The sequence below is a fragment of the Zootoca vivipara genome, chromosome 7, assembly GCF_963506605.1.
Source record: "Zootoca vivipara chromosome 7, rZooViv1.1, whole genome shotgun sequence".
Taxonomy (NCBI): Eukaryota; Metazoa; Chordata; class Lepidosauria; order Squamata; family Lacertidae; genus Zootoca; species Zootoca vivipara.
Genome location: NC_083282.1, coordinates 94454390 through 94468057, shown reverse-complemented (window position 1 = coordinate 94468057; position 13668 = coordinate 94454390).

Here is a 13668-nt window from a genome sequence, read left to right as displayed (position 1 = left end):
GGGTGGGGGCGGATTATATTCTCAGCACTGCTTCTTGTGATTTTTATTTTTTTAATTTGAGAAAAGTTTGGGATCAGGTTAGGATGCTCTTTTTTATGTACTCCCAGGAGAAGTAGCTAGCATGGACACCATTTGTAGCGAGGCCTCTGTATCTCAGTCGCTGGAAGTGAGAACAAGAAATCTCTTAAGAAGCAGACCTTAGTTGGATGGGGAGGCCATGCTGGAGAACCAGTAGAGTCAACCTGGGAATATAGACCCACCTGGGTGGATACTTTCTTGGGGGGAGGGGAAATGAGACCCCACCCCTGTGGAAGTGGAAGCCCGCAGATGGCTGCCACCCTAGCCTTGGCAAAAACTCATGGGCACATAGAATTGTAGAATTGGCAGGGACCCAAAGGAGCATCTAGTCCAATGCCCTACAACATCAGTCCTTAGAGCTGGATCTGGGGATGGCAAGGCTCCTGATTGAAACAATTCTGGTCCCCAAAAACTAGAGCATAAAATGCAGATTGCACAAGAAATACCAATTTTCTGGGTTTCAAAACCAGACGCCCAAACCACCTGGTTCCACAAGCCCCGTTCGCCCCCTTCCCCAGTCCTATTCCTCTTGTATATATTTCTATTTGCTATGTCTCGGGGGAGGTTGTTTGCAGAAGCAGGCAAGACTGGTGCAGGGAAAGGTAGCCAGCCAAGGAAGGTCATCGAGAATACAGTTTTCTGCTCTACCTATGGGCAGAGGGTCAGCCTAGCTGGCTACGAGAGATAACCCCTTCCTTACAGCTCTGTGACTCCAGGCCCAGGGTAGGAGCCCCATATGCTGCACTAAGAGGGGAGGCAAGCAGCTTTCCCACAATGACCTGCCCTTACCTGCACCACACAAACCAGTCTGTAACCAGCTGAAGCGAATAAAGTTCTTTAAATGGGCTTGTCATCTCTGAGTCTTCATTCATGTCACAATGCACGTGGGGCACACTCTGAAGTGTCATGGAAAAGAAGTGAAGGCAGTGACCGGGAGCCCATCAGACATGACTGGGATGGGTCTGTGAGTGTGTGGTTTGGGGAAGGAGGCAACTATATTGCCATGTGCTCGCTAATCTCCAAGTGGTGAGAGTTTCCAGCAGCTACAGCTTTTACCCAGGGTTCAGTTTCCTTGGAATGGAGGTCAGCGGAGACTGGTGCATTTAGGATTTGTGGTTTTCTTTATGCATAGGTATATACAACCTGAGTTGGGGATGGAAGGGTTCGCATTTCCTTCTCCAGGAAACACAAGCCTACTTCTGACACCAGTGTTGCGTACACAGCAAATGCTGAGGGCCGGGAGACTCCAGGGGCGTGGGAATGCAGCTCAGTGGAGACTGCGGCGTCTTTAGGATCTATAGTTTTATCTGCATACATATATATACAACCTGAGCACAGAATGGAGGGACTTGCAGAATTAACACCCCCAAAGATCTTGCTTCTCCATTACAGCTTTGGGTTAAGCACAGAGAAAGGCAAGCCTCTTTTGATCAACAGAGTCATGCCAGAGAACTGAACCGGAAGGCGTTTTGGCATGATGATGATGATGACGATCGCCAGCGTGAGCATCTTTTGGTCTGGTGCCAAACCAAAAACAGAAGCCGGGATTGGCTGCTGTGATCTAGGATGTCCTAGACAGTTGGTGGGTCTGCACTAAGGATAACTTTAAAAGAGCAATTCATGGAGGAGAGGGCTATCAGTGGCGAATGGCCATGATGAATATGCTCTCCCTCCACAGTTGGACATAGCAATGCTTCTGAATTACTTTTGGCTGCAGGAGCTGCCAGGAGGAGGCATAGAAGGCGCCACCCAAACATCTCAGGGAATCCACTCTGGATTTGTGTAGGGCTTACTCCTTAGCTTTTCCTTCTCCCAAAGATGTCCCACAAGGCTGAGAATACAGACTTTTCCTCAGGGTTTACTCCCAAAGTCTTTCCCACAAGTAAGTATAGTCACAAAGGCAGGGGAAGTTTAGGATCAGAGTATTCCTTCTCCTGGATGAGCTACCTTCCCAGGTGCCCCTCACTTCCCTCTATAGCAGGGGTCAGCAAACTTTCTCAGCAGGTGAAACAAAATAAAAAAAAATCCTTCCAGCAGCACCTTAAGGACCAACTAACTTAGTTGGTCTTTAAGGTGCTGCTGGAAGGAATTTTTGTTTGTTTGTTTTGACTACGTCAGAAATGGCTACCTACCTGTTTCTCAGCAGGGGGCTGGTCCACTGTCCCTCAGACCTTGTGGGGGGGGCAGACTATCTATCTATCATCTATCTATCTATCTATCTATCTATCTATCTATCTATCTATCATCTATCTATCTATCTATCTATCTATCTATCTATCTATCTATCTATATCTAATTCCTACGCCCCACAAATAACCCATTTTAAATAAAAGCACATATTCTACTCATGTAAAAACAAGCTGATTCACGGACCGTCTGCGGGCTAGATTTAGAAGGTGATTGGGCCGGATCCACCCCCACCCCCGGCCAGGCCTTAATTTGCCTTTGCCTACCCATGCTCTATAGCACAGGCAGAACCCCCCTTCCTGACGGTTGGACCCACTATTGGCCTCGCCCATCCACCAGAGGCTGTCTTTGCATGCAGGGGAAGCCCATACTCCCCGGTAGATTGAGACCCAGCGGATCCCCTCACCTGGTCAAAGCCGTTCCTGGGGTGTGTTTGCTGTCGCAGGCTGGCAGCTTCTAGGAGCCACAGGTGAGTGCAGGGTGGGGACCAAAGGTGGGCAAAGGTCCCCAGAAGGAGCATGACGTGCCCCACACTTCATACACCCCAATTTAAATTAATTCAATAATAATAATAATAATAATAATAATAATAATAATAATAATAATAGGAGGAGGAGGCTTTGTCTCCAGACCCTTCTTCATCTCCCCAGGTGTCCCCAAGAGAGGCAGAGGCTCAAACCTCGTAGACCAGGACCATCTCTCTTCCTTCTCCTCTGCCCCACAATCACCCAGTTACACACAGAGAGAAGGAAGGTGAACTTGTGCATGGCTCCATAAGTAGCACTGACGGTCTTGTCAGAAAAGAAATACACACAGCCTCTCTGCAAGCATCCCCAGGCCTCGCTTGTCTATCTCCCTTGGATGGTGATTTCTCGCTTTGTCTGCCCTTCTTATGCCTCCTGTCAAGCAAACTTACGTCTCACCCGGCAAGAGGTGGAAGAGAGGAGGGGGGGGGGCTGGCTGAGGTTTGCCCAAGGCTGATGGGAGCCCACCCACCCCCCTCCAAATGAAGAGGAATAAATAAGCAATCCCATGATGCATTCCAGACACAGGAGCCTGGCCAGTGAGGAGATGCAAATAAAAGCGGAGCCTCAGGCTAGCAAGGAACTTTGCAAAGCCCCCTCCCACTTCACCACATCTCTTTGTTGGGGGAGCGCTTGATTTCTGCCTGCCCTTGTAGCTGTCAAGGTGCACCAGCCCTGCCTGGACCAAGGAGGGGCAACCGGACGGAGAAGAGCCTGCACATGCAGAAGCATTGCACACCGCTGGCACGTGGCAAGGACAATGCACAGCGCTCTTGGCTGACCTCTCTCACCCACATACAGTACTGCATCTTTGGGACCTCAGGTTAAGAGCAGGTTAAGAGCAGGTTAAGAGCAGTTTCAGGTTAAGCACGGACCTTCAGAACGAATTAAGTTCTTAACCCGAGGTACCACTGTATCTATCCTATAGATGGATAGAATTGTACAGTGGTACCTCGGTTTATGAACACAATTGGTTCCGGAAGTCTGTTCATAAACTGAAGCGTTCATAAACTGAAGCGAACTTTCCCATTGAAAGTAATGGAAAGTGGATTAATCCGTTCCAGATAGGTCCGCGGCGTTCGTAAACTGAAAATTCATAAACCGAGGTGTTCATAAACCGAGGTTCCACTGTAAATGGACATCCAGTTAAGGATACAAAAGAATTTAAACAGTGGCCCTGCATATCCTGGTACGCCCTGAAATGACCCCTATCCACAGTGACCCCTCCAAGTTCCCCCTTTCTGCTCCCCTTGATGCCTCCCTTATAGACTTGTGACCCAGCTTAACCCTCCCATCAAGGCATTGATTTTCCCACCTCTGGCTCCCCTGCCCAGGTTATGGCCCTCTTTGCACAGGAAACAAGATGTTTCTCTAAGTTTATGGCGCCATTAGAAATTCTCTGGGAAGCTTGAAGGCTCCAGGCAGGATAGTTCATGCTTCCATTTTTATGGTGGTGTCTGGCTGGGAGGACGAGGGCAGCGGTGGCGCGGGGGGGGGGGATGGATAGAAGTGACTCAAGAGCTTCGTTATCACCTTGGCTTTATTATAGGCAGAGTAAATTGCTTTTGTTTGAAGCGGCATAATGGTCAGAAAAGTGACTGTGTGGAAATGACATTTTCACGCTGCCTATTTATTCTCAGCTAGTGCTTTGCATATTAAGTTTGCTCCATTTGCAAACCAAAAAAGAATCAAAGCTTTGCACTGGATTTTTAAAGGCATCCCTCAGCTGCCAGCTTTGCGGGCTTCTCTTCTTGCTTCAAAACAGAACCTGAAGGTTGGGTGGCTCTGCAGTTTGTTTGTTTTTGGGGGGGGGTTGCAATATTTTTTTGGGGGTCCTGAGTTTCCTCTCCCACCTGCTCTGCCACCTGTAGCCTAGTTCCAGGGAACAGGATGAATCCCTCAGGGAAAAAGCAGCATGTGGGGGACCTTCTCTCCCCATTCTGGGTCCAGCCACCTCCCCGGCCAAGGGGAGCTCAATGTGACTTTTCCTGCCCCCTTAAGCACATTTAAATGTGGTCTCATTCACACAAACACCTTGTGTCTTGTTTTGCGATGAGCAAAGCTGAGATGGAACTCGTTCCTGGAAGAGGTGGCCAACTTGGATGTCTTTAAACGAGGATTGGGCAAATTCATGGTGGAGGAGAGGGCTATGGAGGGTTCCTAGCCAGGAGGGCTCTGCCCTGCCTCCACAGCTGGAGGCAGCTGTGCTTCTGAGTACCACTTTGGGATGGTTTATAGGATGCAATTTCCACCCTCCCCCTCCCACCAGGTGGGCGGGGTTTGTGGCCTCTCACTATTATACAATTCAGTCTGTCTCAGGTTGAATTGTACGTTCCTGGTAAATTCCCTTTAATCCCTTTTAAAAGAGTAAAGACACGACAATCTTATTCAAAGTCAATAAAAGAAGTTTACTCACATCAGTTCACAGTTTGATCCCTGAAGGCAGACTTAGTTACAAATATGTACATGTGGATCTACCCCATATGGGGGAATAATCCCAGTGCTTCTGCTAGCTGAGAAGCTAGCAGGACCATTCCTAGCTAAGAAGCTGCTCCGACGACGGAGGAAGTCAAAAAGAGAAAGAGTGGCAGCATGCCTTGTCCTTTTGTTACCTGGACAGGTAAGGTCACACCCACCTTTAGTCACACGCAAAGGAAGGATGCTGCAGCCAGGAGGAAACGAAGTTTTCGACTGGCTGGACCAAACATTCCCCCACATGTCTTCTCTAGGAAAACAAGGAATGTTGTCTTTGACTGCTCTCAATGGATTACATCCCACAAGAAGGACTTTTATCTGCCTGAATCTTCCAACATTCAGCATCATTGGACGCAGGTGAGCTTTAGTGTTATGAGAATGCGGGGCAGGGTGTCCCATTTTACCTTGCTGCCACCCCCACCCACCCACCTGCCCGCCTCTGCTCCCGCTGGGGGAGAAGTGGCCCTGCCATAGGCACTCATTTGGGGCAAGGTTGTGCAGATTTGGTGAGAGATCTTGCACAAAACGGACCCCCCCCCCTTGCCAAAAATTGGTGCCTATTGTGGCGGGGCACCCATGGGCATGCCCCCTGAGGGTGCTTCGGGTGCCTGAAGCAGTAGCCTCACCCTGCCTAATGCTGGGCCGGCTCCATGAGAAAGGTAGAAAAACAATAAGAGGAGGTAATAAACAAAAAATTGAACAGAATTGGGAAAAATTCGGAGATTATATGAAACAACAATGCCCTACAATTAAATCTTGGATCCATTTTTAAAGATCGGCACTGAGAATAACAAATAGAGAATCAAAATAGGAAAGTAAAAAGAGAGAGAAAAAAAATTAAAAGAAGCAGTTTCAAAAACTACTAAGGGACTTAACTGCAAACAAGCGGAAGTGACAGAGTGGAGAGAATGATAAGTTAGTTGATTTGATTTTTTGTGTTATCGGTATTGTATTATTTGTTTATTATGATGTTTGTTATGATTTAAATTTGATGTATTATGTGTTATAATTCGAATCTTAATAAAGTTTATATTAAAAAAGAGAGAAAGGTAGAAAAACATTCATTTGCCCCCTTTCTCTGGTACCACGGAGCGGTGGCTGCTTGTCCCCGCGGCTACCTTGAGTACAAACGCCCAGTGTGAACCTGCCATCATTTATGCAGGTGACAAGATTCTCATTTTTCTTCTCTTCTGGATCACAGCCCTGGATTCAATTTATCGGAAGCGGCCCTCCCCAGGAAAGGCAGCCGATCCATTTGCTCAAGAACAAAAGACAAGAGCCCCTCCCCCTCCCCTCGACCTTCTCCCGGGAATCCTGACACACGGAGAGGCTTTGATGCACTAATGTCTCTTTTATTCCCTAACAAACGACACCAGAAAAATCTGCCTTTCCTCTGACAGCAGCTTCATCTGTAGCGCTGTAAACCTTGCTCTGTAATCAATAGATGTGATGTGGACAAGCTTCACCTTTTATGCTAAAGCCCTTAATGGCCCAGGAAGGAGGAGAGATGCCCAGGGGGACCCAGAAATCAAATACAGGGAGATAGAAAGAGCCAGCTTGCTCCATTTTTTTTATGCCACCAGGCCTGTTTTCCACCTTCTTTGAGGAACTAACTAGACATTCATCCTGCTGCTCCATCTCTTTCCCTCCCTCCCACTTTCTTGTACCATCAAACACAACAAATTGTATTTTGATATTGTAGAGTTGGGAGGGGTTCAGAAAAGGGCTGCCAGAAATGATCAAGGGGGTGGAGAGACTCCCCCATGAGGAAAGGGGGCAGCATTTGGGAATTTTTTTAGTTTAGAGAAAAGGCAAGTTGGAAGAGACACGATAGAAGTTTTGACCGAAGTAGTCAGATTGCACAGACCTGCAACCCCCTCCCCAACTCTCTGGCAGAAGGGCAGCCCCCGCTGCAACAGCGACTTTGCATTAACCCTGCATGCCATTCATGGCTGCAGAATAACGACTCTGACAGATCTACTATTTCGGAAGCAAGCCCAAGCATTTAATGGCAACGTTGTTAGAAAGAGTGGCATCCTATTTCTCTCTCTCCCGTGTTTAAAAAATCTCGCTATATTTTGAACGGTTCCGCCAAGCAACGAGATTAATGGGTGACGGAGTTTGCAAAGATTGCCTGCGATAAATAATTGGCGGAGGAGTGAGGAGGCAGGTGGCAAAGTTTTGCACTGGGCTGCTCCTGGGTAACGGACCACTCTTTGCTTCGGGATTCATCAGTCTCTTGAAAATCGGAACCGGAAGTCCTGCTACTTGCTCTTTCAAGCAGCCCTGCCGCCTGCTCCACTTCAAAAAAGCCTTCCGGTTTTGACCGCGGGTCGCGATCAGGCTAAAAACGGGAGCTCTGTAGCCCCCGAACTTAAAGCTGGCAAAAGCGGGGGGTTTGCAAGGCTAGCGACCCCCCACGAAGGGACAAGAAGGTGATTCTTGCCTGAGGAGTCGGCGGTGCCCTAAGGGTTCTCCCGGAGACCTTCAGAAACATCGGAAGGAGGGGGAGAAACCGGGCACTGCGACGGTGAAAGAGCACGGAGACCAGCAAAGCCGAAACCCGACGCGATCGTGCACGGTAAAATTCCTTTTTATAAACCCTTCTAAATAACCCCCCCGGGCGAGAGAGAATTGTGGACAACACTGAGAACATTTTATGTTTAAATACCCACCCACCCCCACTGAGACGAAAGAAAAAATCGGAAGAATTAATAACATAAAGTGGGGTGTGAGAGAAAGCGGGAGAGAAGCAAGAAGCGCTGTCAGGGGGAGACCAAAAAGAGCGTAAAGCTGGGGACTTTTTTTTTTAACGCAAGAAGTAAAACGGAGCTGATCCGAGCTTTGAAGAATAAAGCTGCATTCATTTAGAACTGAACCAAAAAGTATCTGAATGTTTTTAAACAGCCCTGCGTGGAGGAGGGGAGCGACGGACTTAAACTGATCCCTCTTCTCTGTACTTATCACTCCCGCGATTCTTTTTATATACGTGGGGAGGTTTCTTAAAGACTTATTCAAGCCAATTCATTTTTTTTTTATGAATAAAACCTTAAGTAAAATGACGACGGCTTTCTAAACTGAAACATGACTAAGCAGACAAGGTTACAAAGAAACCAGAAGTGACGTGGATTACAACATCAGGACATCTAGAGGAGGAAAGCTTATTGCAATCTGTAACAAAGTGTCTCCCAGCGACTACAGATTGACCTTAACAGTTACAATAACGCTCCTGAGGTGTATAAGACAGAGAGCGACATCGTGTGGTTAAACAAGGTTTGGCAGGTCAATCTATATAAAATGAATAAGCAAAAGAACCTGGCGACAGGAGCCTCCAACCAGAGAAGAACCTCATCAGCAGAGCATGAATTGGACCTCAAAGAGTTGATTTTAAGTCTCAAAAACGACATAGGAGAGATCAAGCAAGACTTCAAAAATGACATAGGGAAAATTAAGCAAGACCTCTCAGAAATTAAACAGGAGATGAATGAAAGGATAAAAAAATTGGAAGATAAAGTAGAAAATATGGAAGGGAAAATGGATTCTAGTGAAAAAGAAAAACATGAAATAAAAGAACAAATACAGTGGTACCTCGGTTTATGAACACAATTGGTTCCGGAAGTCTGTTCATAAACTGAAGCGTTCATAAACTGAAGCAAACTTTCCCATTGAAAGTAATGGAAAGTGAATTAATCCGTTCCAGACGGTCCGCGGAGTAAGCGTTCATAAACTTAAACAAACTTTCCCATTGAAAGTAATGGAAAGTGGATTAATCCGTTCCAGACGGGTCCGTGGAGTACTTAAACTGAAGCGTTCATAAACTGAAGCATGGGTGTAATTGGTTCTGGAAGTCTATTCATAAACTGAAGCGTTCATAAACTGAAGCAAACTTTCCCATTGAAAGTAATGGAAAATGAATTAATCCGTTCCAGATGGGTCCACGGTGTTCATAAACCGAAAATTCATAAACCGAGGTGTTCATAAACCGAGGTTCCACTGTAAACAATATAGAAGAAAAGTCCAATAAGGCAATGGAATTGACCCAAGAGATAATAGATAAAAACCAATCACTGGAGACAACGTTGAAAAATATGGCAAAAGAGAAAAGAGAGGGGAAGAAGGAATTAGAGAAGATAAAGAAGGACATGGAAGAACAAAACGCCGCCCTAGAAGCATCGCAAGACGCTCTTGCGATGATGCAAATGAAATTAAAGGAGAAATCCCTGAGATTCAGGAACATTCCAGAACTACCCAACGAAAACATAGAAAAACGTCTAGTAAGCGCCCTGGCAAAATGGTTAGACCTAGAAGAGCTTGATGTCGAGACTAGAATAGAGGAGGTCTACAGAGTTAACTCTAAAAAAGCGAAAGCAAACAACTGGCCGGGAGATTGTCTTGTATCTTTTACGAACATGTGGCTAAGAAACAAAATTCTAAAAACCAAAGCACAAAAAAAGCTGATCATGGAAGAAACAGAAATATACATTATGAAAGAAATACCACCTAGACTGGTTCACAAAAGAAAAAAATATTTATTTCTGGCTAAACCATTAAAAGCAAAAAACATCTCTTTTAAATGGGAATACCCCCAGGGAATAGCATTCTCCTTTAAGGGCAGATGGAGAAGATTCGACACGCCAGAGGCAGCGGACAGATTCTATAGAACTTATGCACAAGAACTGGGGGGAGATAAATCAAAGACAGTTAAAGATCAAACCCGGAGAAAGGGAGATGATATAGAGGATCTCAGCGGGGAAGAGCTGGAGGCGGCCGGAGAAGTAGAAGGCGAGGAAGAAGACGAGGAAAAAGAAGATGGACAACTATTAGAATGACTGATAATACCAACAAACATAAGCTTAATCATGATTATTTTTAATTTTGATGTTGTAGGAAATAATTAAGAGGCAAATATAGAAAGTATAGTAACCCACTTCAACAGATTTATAGATAATGTATACCCTTGTTTCTGCTTGGTCTAGAGATATAGAATAATAATAATAATAAAATAATTGTAAAAATAATTTTTTTTTATTTTTTTCCCCAACATATATATTTAAATTGACATTTAATAAATATGAATATGCGAATAATTTCTTGGAACGTGAACGGCCTAAACAATAAAAAAAAAAGAAATAGGGTGGGACATATATTAAAAAGACAAAACTTGGATGTGATCTGTCTCCAGGAGACGCATATAAATAGAAAACATGTTAGAGTGTTAAAAAATGATAAATTGGGAGTGGAATTTGTTGCAGCTGATGCAAAAAAGAAAAGAGGGATTGTGATCTACATAAAAAGTAAATGGAACCCGGAATTAATTTGGACAGATAAAGAGGGAAGAATTATTATAGTAAAAACAGTAATTGAAGGGGAACAATGGTTCTGGGTGGGAATTTATGCACCCAATGGGAGTAAGAAAGAATTTATAAAAAGATTGGGAGACCAGATAATGAATTACGCAGGGGAAAAACTGATACTAATGGGAGATGTGAACGGTATTGTAGACCCAGAGTTAGATAAAAATGGACAGAATAAAGGAAAAGGAAAATTAAATGGAAAATTACCCCCAAAATTTATGGATATTATAAGTAATTTAAATTTACTAGATGCATGGAGGCATAAGAATCCTATAAAAAGAGAGTACACACATATTTCAGCACGGCACCAGTCGGCGAGCCGAATAGATATTATCTGGATCACAAAAGAATTATCATTAAGAATTCATAAAATAGAGATAGGACCACAGACTATTTCGGACCACAATCCAGTAATTCTCTCATTAAAAAAAGAAAACACCCCCAAAACCTGGAGGATGGATGTCTTTATGCTAAATAATACCAATACCATACAGGAAGCAAAAAAAGCATTAAAAGAATATTTTGAATTGAACTATAATGGTGAGGTTGACCCCTTAGTGGCTTGGGACGCGGGCAAAGCCGTGATGCGTGGCTTTTTCATATCACAAAATGTTAAAATAAGGAAAGACAGGGAACAAAAGAAAGAAAAAATCCTTCAAGAAATAAAGAAAAAGGAGAAAATATTATATAAAAATCACAATAAAGTAGTTGAGCAAGAAGTTAAATTATTGAAATCAGAGTATGAAAAATTAATAGATTATGAGATTGACAGACAAATACAATATTGGAAGTATAAAAATTTCGAATGGGCCAATAAGCCCAGTAAATTGATAATGTGGCAAATAAAAAAAAGAATAAATGAAAAAATACTAAATAGAATAGAATCGGAGGGAATATATTATTATAAAACAGAAGAGATTACAAAAATCTTTCAAAAATTCTATGAAAATTTGTATCAAAGGGAAGAAACACCACCCCAACAAATTGATGATTTTTTGACAAAATATCACCTACCAAAAATACCAACAGAAAAAATAAATTTGTTAAATAAAGAAATAACAACACCAGAAATTGCAGATGCAATCAAGAATATGAAAAGAGGAAAAGCCCCTGGTCCAGATGGGCTCCCAATAGAATTCTATAAAGAACTACAAGAGGAGGTATTAGAACCCCTTAGGGAACTAATGAATTTAATTCTGAAAAAAGGAAACACTCCTCAATCATGGACGGAAGCCCAAATAATACTAATACCCAAACCCCAAGCAAATTTAGATAAACCAGATAATTATAGACCGATTTCACTGTTGAATAGCGATTACAAGATCTTCGCAAAAATTATGGCCAAGAGATTGAGTATAATTCTGGAAGATATAATTCACAAAGTCCAGGCTGGTTTCATAAAAGGGAGATATGCAAAAGATAACATAAGGAATATAGTAAATATATTGGAATGCTTAGAGAGTCGTAGAGACAAGGGAGCAGCATTGCTCGCCATTGACGCGGAGAAGGCCTTCGATAGGGTCTCGTGGTCGTTCATGTTGAAAGTATTAGAAAAATTAAAATTAGGAAGTATGATGGAAAATGCAATCAAATCAATATATAAAATTCAAGGAGCAAAAATCTTAATAAATGGGAAATTATCAAATAAAATAAATATAACAAGGGGCACAAGACAAGGGTGCCCCCTCTCGCCATCTCTGTTTATAATTACATTGGAAATTCTTTTAAAAAATATTAGAGAAGAAGAAAAGATAAAAGGAATAATTATTGGCAAGAAAAGATTTAAAACAAAAGCTTTTGCAGATGATATTATTATCACCACGGAGGACCCTATCGAAGGCATTCCCAAAGCTTTGGAAAAAATTAGAGAATATGGAAACCTAGCCGGTCTAAAAATCAATTATGATAAAACGCATATGCTGGTAAAAAATTTGGAGGAAGCTGAAAAAATAACATTACAGGAAAAAACAGGATTGAAAATAGTGAAAAGAATAAAATATCTGGGTATTCAAACAACCGTCAAGGGAATAGATTTAATCCAAGAAAATTACAAGGCAATTTGGAAAAAAATCAAGACAAAGTTTGCAACCTGGGATAAATTGAAATTATCCCTTCTGGGAAGAATCTCATTAGTGAAAATGTGTGTAATCCCCAGGATGATTCATTTGTTTCAAAATTTGCCAATATTAGGCAAAGGGGATATATTTAAAGATTGGAAAAGAGATCTAACCAAGTTTATTTGGAACGGAAAGAGACCAAGAATCAGATATAAAATTATGATAGACAGCACTCATAGGGGAGGATACGGAATGCCCGATCTGGAAGCATACCATGATGCAGCGGCACTATGGTGGCTGAAAGATTGGATCACATTGGAAGACACCGACCTACTGGATTTAGAGGGGTTGGGAATAGCCTCTGGGTGGCATCACTACTTGATGAGGGAGAAAATTGAAAATAGGAGTAGTTTTCGGCTCAATGTTATCAGGAAATCGCTATATCATGTATGGCAAAAATATAAAAGATACTTTGAGCCGAAGACGCCCTGGTGGATCTCCCCCCTCGAGGTAGTGGCAGTAAGAAGAAAAAATATGGAAACAAAATGGCCTACATACAGACAGTTAATAGAAAATAAAGAAGGAACTTGGCACCTAAAGGAATATGCGGAAGTAAAAGGATACTTCACCTCCTGGTTACAGTATTTTCAAGTGAACCAAAGGTTACAAATTGATAAACAAATTGGCTTTGAGAATGGAATATCTAAATTAGAAGAGATTTTATTGAATAATAAGGATAAATTTATAAAAAATTTATACCAAATTATATTGAAGTGGAAAACGGAGGACGAATTAACAAAAGATTACATGATAAAATGGTCCCAAGACCTAGGGAAACCCATAACAATGAGTGAATGGGAAAAATTGTGGACGAAAGGCCTTGAATTTACACCATGTTATGATATAAAGGAGAACATTATGAAGATGCAGAACAGGTGGTATTTAACACCAGCGAAACTGGCAAAAATCTACCCAGGAGCAACCAACATCTGC